Genomic DNA, 10576 nt, shown 5'->3' on the forward strand with positions numbered 1-10576 from the left:
ACACAATACCTACTTGATTGGGCTTAAATTATCTGCACTTAAGATTTTCTTTTTAAATTTAAATAATAATATTTGATCTCCACGGTGCTTTTCCTTGAAAGATCAAACCTGCTAGATTCTCCTTGTTATAAATGTTGAGTACCATTTACCAGCTTCTTGTTGCTTCACAAAATAGTTTTTATTTCAATGAAATTAAAGCCTCTTTTAACCTGCCTTTTGTCTTTCTGCCACTGAGCAACAAATAAGTCTATGCAGACTGAAACTGAACTAATGTGCATTTTGGTTTTCCAAAAAAATAAAAAGGTAACACATTCCACATTTAAAACTGCCATCACAGTGTTGTGTTAATTTTATTTTGCCATGAATTAGTTCAAAAAGAAGATAAATGATTCACATTTTCTGTTTTCTTCTAATCGTTTTTGCTTTTTAAGTAAAAACACAAGCCATAATTACTTGTCCCCAGTGCAAATTTGGCTGGTTAGAAGGCATCAGGCTGTGGTGTGACATTTGTTCCGCAACTTATGGTGCTAACACTAATTCTATCAAATATGTGTTAAATACAGCACATTTCCAAATTTATCATCAACACGTCAAACCAGAGCTTGTCTAAATTAAACAACAAGGTTCTTCAAACAGTGAATACTCCCAAAATGTTTTTAATTATCATAGATTGTGTTTCTTTCTCTTTTTTTTGGTTTGATTTCAGTTAGCAAAAAGGGAATGAAAGCTAGAATGTATTCAGACTTTTGTACTGCATGTCAGTTGGTTAAAACCAAAATAATAGTGCTTTTAAATTATGTTACAAACAGGAACAGAAGAGAAACATATTTAGTAACTTGCAAGTTTTGTGTAAAAGTGACTGCATTACTTGGGTACCAACAGAGAATAACATGCAAACAGTAATACTAAACATGGTTCAATCCACATGACATGACATATGTACTGTACCTCTGTGAGGTGTTGTGATTTTTGTCCAAAGCTGCCCAGTGTCAGCACATGCTGACCTTCTTTGCCAGTATAAATTACAGTTACATTATCCAGCAGCCGGAGGAAAGTTTATGAAACCTGTCTGGTATAGCCTTTCATAAGCTCATGTGTACGGTGTACGGTGCTGTTGTCCAAACACATCCCAGTAGAACGCTGCATAACTGGAGCCTTTGCAAAAACCTGCCAAGCAATGCAGCCTTGGGTTTGCTGTATATTAACTGTCATGTGCTGCAGCCATAAACAAGCTGATCTCTGTCCATAGTTTTCTTTTCTTATTGTTTTATCGTTATTATTTCAGACTATGGTCACCTTCTCCAGATGTGCACTGAGCAGGTCGTCTCATAAAACATGTATCTGGATTTGAGCTTGAAAATAAAATAGTAGAAAGAAGAGGGGGAAAGCAGGAGGAGAGGAAGAGAGTTGTTCAGTCTTGTTTAGGAATGACAGGCCGTTAAGGTGCAGCTTCCTCTCTATACATGCAGTCAGGTCATGAATCATGTAACTTGGCCAAACTATCACATATACTAGAGATTAAATTTCATCCTTACCAGCAAAAAACATTTATTTCTACAATAATATAGAATGGCATGTCTCAGTGCCTCTGTATGCACTAAAGTTATAGGCTGATATCCAGCATCCTGTGGCCTGATGGTGAGCAGGATCAGCTAAGATTTTAAATAAAACTAAATACTATTAAATAAATAAGAATAATCGATGTAACACATGCTATGATTGTTTCTCCTGAAGATGTTTTTAACCCTCTTTTCAGACAAGCTTGAATTGCAGCGTTTTGATTGTTAAGCTGTATCTTTCCCAAAAAAAAAACATTTTGTGAGCACTGTTGACAAACTGTATACATCCTGTACATGTTGATTTTCGTAAAGCATTTGATACAGTTGATCATTATACACTCTTACAAAAGTTGATTTATTTTCAACTTTCATCATCTGCAATACAAATGTTTTCCTCTTATTTGACTGATAGGTGTCAGGTTGTGAAACATGGAAGCTCTGTGTCCGGGTCTCTGCCCTGTTCCGTGGGAGTTCCGCAGGGTAGCATACTGGGCCCATTGCTTTTCCTATTATTCATAAATGGCCTTCCAAAAATATTGAAGTATTCAAATATTTTAATGTATGCTGATGATACTGTTCTTTTTTGTCTGATTTCAATATTGAATCTATTAATAGTCAGTCACAGATTTTCAGACATTTCATGGTTGGCTTCAAGATAATCTTTTGTCAATTAATGTTAAAAAACTGTGTACATGTATTTTTCCTCACCCAGGAGACATTTCAATATAACAAATCAACTCACTTTTTTAAACAAACCCCTTGATATTGTCACTACCTACAAATATCTTGGAATTACTTTAGATTCTCATTTGACTTATTGTGATCATGTACAAGTCTTAACCACTAAGTTGAAACAGAAATTATATGTTTATTCAAAAATTAGATCCAATCTGACATCTTCTGTTTCAAATATCTATCTTCATGCCATTATACTCTCAACCATGTTGTACTGTTTACCTGTTTGGTCTCTTACAACAAATGAAATCTTAGAACCCATAGTTAGGCTCTACAACAGGGCCTACAAAATTAATAAAAAACTTCCTGGTTGGACTCATCACTGTACAGTTCTTTCATTGTCTGATGCCTTGACCTTTCAGAATTATGTTTTGTATAGTGGTATTAATTTATATTTTCAGATCTTCCAAGGTGCCAATTATGGAACTCTCTGTGCATTGCTGCCCAAATCAAATTCTGGAAGTGGTCATTCAGTTAGATCTTTTACAAAAGGACAACTGATATTACCAACTTTTAAAAACTGTTATGGCCAGAGGTCATTCTTCTATGTTTATACTAAAGCATGGAATGACATTCCTCAAAACATAAAGTCCATTTCAAAACTACAGCCCTTCAAGAAGAATCTTGTCTGCCATCTGCTGGACACTTTTTGTTGTGCTCATATTTAGACGTCCTATTTTGCAAATGCTGCTTTCTTGAAATTTGGTATGCTTGTTTGTCTTTGTGTTTATGGTGTATAATGATATGATTGTGATGCTGTATTTCTGAGTGTTTTATGTGCTGCAGAACAGGAACCTGCTGTAAAACAGCAATTATGCTGAGTCAGGCTTGATTTTTAGTAATATTTTCCTGTTAAATCAATAAATCAAATCAAACAGATTGCAAACTCCTGGCAATATCACTGCTACTGACAAATTATAGAGAAATAAAAATCGTTTCGAGGTTTGCAGAGTGGCTACTGTTGTGAGTTTTTCAATAGACATATTTAAAGAGAAAGTTTAGATTTTTTTAAAGTGTGGTTCTGTGAAATAATGAAGAGTGAATGTCCTACCTGTTGCAGATAGCTCTTTGAATGACCTAATTTTAGAGAGAGTTTCATTCAGACCAAGTTAAAAAGTTAATGCCTAATCCAATCGGAGCCAAGACCAAAATGGACTGCTGTTATGTAAACGCATGTCTAACTGCACCTTCCCCAAATAAAAACAAGAAAAAAGTTCAGATCAATCACTTTGTTTGCAGTGAAGTATGGTCTTTGAATCAGGTTGAAAATAATGAATCAAAAATAAATGTTTTTTTTTTATTTAACCAACTCTTCTAACATATGCAACTTACTAATAGTCAAAAAGTTGACTGCTTAAACAAAAAAAGTGGACAAAAACAACTTAGTAAAGATTTTGACAGTTTTTTTTTTTTTTTTTTTTTTTTTTTTTTTTTTTTTTTCTCAAAGTAAGTCATTTGGAAAAGAAACAGCCCACATTAATGGCTGCATTTGTAGCTTATGGCGAAATGTTTTTTTAAGGTTTTTAATAAAGTAAAATACCCACTCTTGGGCTGAAATTAGTCTTGAAAGCAAGGAAGGCATTAAAGAAACTTGTAACTGAACCAGAAATATGCTAATCAAAACCAATGAAAAAAATGCATTTGTGCAATAAGATGGCTACATGTTAGTAAACATTAAAGGTAAAATAAAACCTAATTAAATGTCAATCAAATTTAGATTTTTAACAAATGATAAAAAATATATAATTATAAATTATAAATTGTTTCACAATTTGCATACTTATAAATTACTGAACAGGAAACTTCACAATCTGGCATATGTTATTGTGGGCAAAAAAATTATTAAAGGTATATATATCACATGAAAAATAATAAAACTTGTGGAATGTTTCAGTGATGCAGTTTCTTTAAACATCTTTTCCATATTTATTTTTTAATGTTGGCACCGTGAGTGCTTCATCTTTAAGACAATTCAGTAGAGTTCTGTGAGAGGAAGGATCATCAACAGGCTTGTTGCTTCCAAGCCGTCATCACTTTTAAGAAAGGTGTATTAACTGTATTAGTCAAGCTCATCCAGAATATTTGCCTTTTAATTGCTCTCTCAGCATCATCCCCCACAAAAGGCACTTCTGTCGTTATGCGAAGTTCTGATGTGAGTGGAAGACGGTGCACTGCGACGAAATAGGCTGTTTTTAAAACTGCTTTATTATTAGAACATTTGAAAATCATCTCTGGCTTGATGATTACACGTTAGTTTTGTCTCTGTGTTAGTCACAAACATCGCTCTTGGTGCAGGGTTAATGCCTTCTGTGGGTTTACTTCCTCCTCTGCACATTAATGGAGTGGACTGTAAAATTGCTTTTATGGACTGAAGTCAAACACCTGCTGAATCTCGGCACTCGCATTTGCCGTCTCTGATGGGGAAAGAAAAGCCAGATGAACAGTGATGTTTTGCGATTTCCCTTCATACAGAGAGATAATTAGGAGACGGGTTTGATTCATTAGCCTATGGAAAGAAGCGTACCTTCCTTCCTGAGCGGACTGCCCCTCCACTTCAAAGGGAAGAGCAGGTTCTTTGAAGCAAACCAGAGGTAGGAGATGAGAAGAATGGTGTAGAGTGAGATTACTGTGCACTTCATGATTTCTTCCATGCCTCTGGACAACAGCTCTGCAGGATAGATTGGGATCGTCAGCTATACGTTTCAGTGATAATGGTGCTGGGTTTGCTGTGGATTTGGCCCCTGAGCTTTCCTGGTCCAAACTGTTAGAATGAACTTTGTGTCATGTCCAGTGATGTCCACCACAGGTTTGGCAACTTTAAGTGTCCTTTTTGTCCCCCTTTATTTCTTTCATTTCTTGCCCACATTTGGTCTATTTTACAGCTCACTGATCTTAGCATTGATGCAGCCACACAAAGAACAGGGAGAAAAATGTGTTCGCTCCAACATCATGTCCTTCTTTTCTCCTTCTTTTATTTTTCTGTCTGTGAGACAAGGACAAGGTGATATTCCAATTCACTCCGTGGCTTTAGTTCTCCATCAGTCACCTTCACCATTTCAACAGTTCTGCCTGAATGCCAGCGGACGCTTTCAGTTTATTTTTTTCTTTTAATTTTTCTTTTTTACAGTGCTTTTAACTTCTTTAAAAGCTTTCCACAATCCATGCACAGATAGATGCACTCTGTTTGGGTGGTGAGAATCCCAATGAATTTAGAGGTCCTTTGTTTAGTGCTCCTCATTGGATCAATTTTATGCAGGAGGCAAACGGGGAAAATCGTTACACAGCTTAAAAGAAACCTAAGTGAATTACAGTAATTATTTAATGCTTGGTCTTGATCAAGCTAAGTGTCTGTACAGCCTCGTATTTATTTTCTTAATGGCACCTTCGTCTCCCAAGGTCCCTCTGTGGTCTGTGATAAAAAGGATCATTCATGAACAGACGATGGGCCCAACTGTAGAGAAATGGAGCTGCGTTTGGAAGCTTTTCATTGGAGCCTTTTGAAATGAATCAATTCAGAGGAGTTTCAACTCACTCAAAATGTTATCAAATGAACCACAATTTCTTAGTCAACCTATAAGTCCGCAGCTGTGCTGCCGAGAATGTCCATCTTCAGCAGTAATCAAAGAGACTGGACAAATTATCTTGTTTGGGTGGTTGTACGGATATTTTGTGGGAGATAAGTGGTTTCTCTTGTTTTAGGGCCAACAGGATGAAACAGGAAAAGAAGATTGCAGTTCTTTCCTTTTGACTTATCCACTCACTGATGGTAGCACCTGTTGTGTCAGCGCTCGTTCTTTAGTCCCTGTGTCTTCCTGAGATACACCAGGAGAAAAATCTGCTGTATTTGTTTACAGTGGAGCAAACATTGTGATATTTTGAGCCCATTGGGTGGGCACTGCTTTATTTATTGAAACATGTATTTATTATTGACTGCCACCTACAGTGATGTTTTTTGCCATGTGTCTGACTCTGAAACACTGGACATGATTTAATGAAACATGCAAAACGTAAACATGGGATGTTCATGTTAACAACATGATCTTTGGTGTCAGCACAAACAAGATGGCTGCTACAGCTCACTAAAAACACACACAAAAATCTAAAACTCTGTCAAGTTTACAAATATTAACCTACAGTTTGCTACTGTGTGAGACTGATCCCCAAGAAATGTTCTGAGCTCTAATATGTTGTGCATTATCTTTGTTTAAAATGTTGCTAGTAAGTAATTTGAGTTAACCCTGTTAACAAAAAAAATATCATTCCAGGTCCTCGAGGGCCACTATCCTGCATGATTTACTTGGCTGTGTCCAAAACGGTGGGCCGGGTCCTCAGGAGGACCCACCCGACCCGATCGAGGTGGGCCGGGTCCTTGGTAGACAGAGATGACCAGAAAAAAGAGGCCGTGAATTTGGACGGTCTAGCCTCCCGTCCTTGCCCCGGCGTACATGCTGTCACCTAGCAACCGTGACAACGCTGAACAGAAGCAAACTTGGATTAAAATTTGAAAAATAAATTAGTGTTATTAATATCACAAAACAATGAAATTAACTTAAAGCTAACATTTGAACTAATTGACCTGCCATAGGTGCATATTTATTTTGCATTTTTTTTCTGACAAAAATAATATTTAAAAACGTGTCTATACAAATGATAAAAGTAGTAAAATTACAACCGCTAGAAAATTGTAATTTTTATATTGCCATATTTTAATTTAAAACGTATTCTTTTCTCTCACTTCATTCGCCATTACTAGCATAAAAAAATCTCCGATCGGGGCTCAATGAATGGGATATGCTGGGCCGGGAAGGATCCATCAGACCAGTCCTTCGATTCGAGCCAAAGGAAGGACGTATTTGTCGGCCGCATCGGAGGAGTCTTTGGTTTTGGACGTCCTTCGTCGCGGCGCTGTGACGTATGCGGCCGACGAATTCGGCCTTTGGAGGACCCAGCCCACCGTTTTGGACACAGCCCTTGTTTCTCTGCTTCAACACACCTGATTTGAATGAATTGGTGATTAACAAGAGGTAAGTCAATCACTGAAACTGGTGAGCTGGAGCAGGGAAACAAGTAAAACATGCAGGCTATGCCCTCAAAGATGAGGATTGCCCAACCCCTACCTTCTGTGTTATATTGTCATAAATGCATGATTAAACAATTTGTTTCCTGACTGGAATTGTTACAATGTTGCAGCAACTTGAATCAGTAATTGAAAAAAAAACAGCATGACATTGAGATGTCAAAATTATCAGTGCTATGGTCACAGTGACCCAGAGAAAACTGCTAGGAGTCACAATATCTGTCAATGTCATAAAAAAACACCCCACAATAATCTGCAAAGATAACATCTGTTTGAGCGCAGTCTTGTGTCCTTTTTTCCCACAGAGATAATTAGAGAAATGGAAAGAGATCCAAATTGTGCAACTGTCCAAACTAAGTGAAATGGTAATTATGTTTCTCCAAGTAAATTTTCTTCAGCTGTCTCTCTTTGAGTCCTTTGTTTAATTATGGAGTAAATAACTCAACATTTCTGGCAAGCCAGCCAGGGTGTTGTCATACTGTATGTACATATGAAGAGAATTGGAACAGCTTAAAACAGGTTTACAGCTGCAATAAATTGTGACAAACGGCATCTTGGAACAGTAAATGGAAATCTTTGAATTCAGTGTAATAACTGCAAGCTGCCTATTTAAAAAAAGTGTAAATGTATTCAGGGGTTATTAGTGAGCAGTTTTTTAACATTATACATAAAAATTTCAAGCAGCTGAAACAAATTTAACTTTTTTGTGAGAAAGTGGTTGAAAAAACCTGTAAAACACACACAAAAATCTTAATTTGCCTCCTCTGGGTTTCTGCAGAAATACCTCAAAGCAAATAAATAAATAAATAAATAAATAAATAAACAAACAAACAAATAAATAAATAAATAAATAAAAAGAGGTTTGGTGGTGAAGGACCTGAATTTTCTGAAAAATCCTCATTATAGGTGGATTCTACACTAATGAAAATTTGTGGTGATTGGGATGAATTTCTAAAAAAAAAGAAAAAAGAAAAAAAAAAACAACATATTATCCACTTATCATCACACTTAACTATGAGAAGCTGCAGTCTGGGCAGGGATGTGATGTTTTTCCTCCTTTATTTTGTTGATGAAGATGAAGCTCAAGTCAAAACTGGTGGATTTTTCTGTCAGCACCTCTTTCACAGATTGCACAGCTACAAATTACTCTGCCACAAGAAAGCAGATGGAAGGTTAGTATTTTTTCTTCCTCTTAGACCATAACCTTAGAAATACTTCATATGTTTTAAAGACACAGCTTTAACATGAACTACAGTTTTAATCCTGTTTGACTGAAGAAAAAAAAAGATTGAATCCAAACAGAACAAATGAAGATTAATTTAGCCCTGTGCTTGGCAGAGCAGTTCAGTCTGACTGAAGCCCACCTGTTATTTCATATGGTGGCACATTCTGACATGGCTGCAACTCAGAGAGCAATTTCTCAGTGGCCTGATTTGCATGTTTAATTGCTTCTTGTTGCAAATGCACACTTGGAAGAAAGAGAAGCCTAAATGTTGAGCAAAAACTTGCCAAACACTGTGCATGCACTACTTTGGATAAACTTCAGTTTCACCAAAAGAACAGTCTCAGACAAGAGTGTGTACAGCAGTAAAGCCTTGCTTTTGGATTACAGTTCTGAATGATTTGTTTTCCTTTTAATAAGATTTCTATTTTCCAGCATCCTCCGAGGTCAGAATCTCTGTCTGACTGTGTCCTGCAAAGGTAAACTTAATTTACTGCTATATCTCTTTCCACTACAAAGGCAAAGCATATCCAATAGTGAACCTCCTAAACATAATCAATTATCTGAGCTCCAATGGCAGAGAATGCAGAATGCTGATAAGACTTTGTAGATTTTTTTTTCTAATGAAGAGAGAAAAGACGATTTAGTTCAATACCCTGGAGACAGTTTTTTTCTCCTTCTCTCCCGGTAAAAGAGAATTATTCATTGCATCCTCTGAGGGAAAAGTCGATTATCCCCAAGAAGTCGCTGAGTTGTTGTCCCTCTTTTTGGTTGAGCAGAGAAGAACCTGAGGCAATGTCAATTTTTGTGTCATGTGCTTTGCACTGCTCTTTCTTAAAGGCATGGTTGTCAGGTGGTCAGTGAATTGAATTTGACTCGGTGGTATTGTGTATACAAACAGACACCGGGGGATATTCATCAAGGCGCAGGGAGACGGTTATGTTAAATCTGCTGGCACAGCCAAAAATAAATAAATAACTAAAATATATTTTAAAAAAATCAGCATCTACTTTTCATTCAGTGCAATTCTTCTGCTTTACAATCATCTCTTCTGTCTTGTCGCTTCTACAGGATTTCATCAATTGGTGGGTACCTGGTACTTTGCTCCCTCGGCTGTAATATTTTTGAAATTGCATACATGTTAATTCAGCTTTTATTTTACCCTCGGGTCATGTTTGAGCCTCCATGCATATTCTATTGATCACTTCGTTGGGCTGATTTACATCTGCAGAGGAAGACAGCGTCGCACATATGTGATGTAAAGCACGATTATTGACTTTTTATGTCTGTTTTTGTCGAGATCTGATGACAGTCAGTGGCCTGTTTTGACAAATGCGACTTGTGGGGCTTTTCAAACAAACAGAAAAACAAGGATTAGCCTCCTCTGCCTTAACAAAAAAATAAAATAAAATAAAAAAATAAAAAAAGTCTTGGGAGTAAAATAATTCAAAGTCATGCTGACCTTTAACAAGCAGCCTCCGCGGGGACACCAAATTCATGTTCCACGAGCCAGGCTGTTTGCCAACACACTGTTTTTCTACCATTAAACAAGAGTTATGCCACACTTCCCATTTAATCACAGGCTTTTTCAGAGGTCTGGGCTCAACCAATGACTCACTGTGAGAGGCTTATTTGACAGATTACACCTGCAGTCACACTTAATGTCAAAGAAAGCTCTTCAGTGAAGAGGAGGAAGAGCCTCAGTTCCATTAAATGTTTTCAGTTGACCTTCATGGCAGATGAATAGTTGGGTTCAATACAGTCAACAATAGTGTTCAACGCTCGATGTTCTTGTTACAAAGCTGTTAATCATTATTCCTGTCAAAGTAATGTTTGTCATCTCGGTTTAAAGAACACCTTTTTCATTATTGGAGTCAAATTTTATATGAGAAAATGACTCGGGCCAGAGTGTTTTCTCAAGGGTAGAACAGCTGCTTTAAGGGCAAGTTCGGCAGTTTCACGGTCCGGCGATGAGCTGTAAGC

Source organism: Austrofundulus limnaeus, unplaced genomic scaffold, assembly GCF_001266775.1.
Source record: "Austrofundulus limnaeus strain Quisiro unplaced genomic scaffold, Austrofundulus_limnaeus-1.0 Scaffold12, whole genome shotgun sequence".
Classification (NCBI taxonomy): domain Eukaryota; kingdom Metazoa; phylum Chordata; class Actinopteri; order Cyprinodontiformes; family Rivulidae; genus Austrofundulus; species Austrofundulus limnaeus.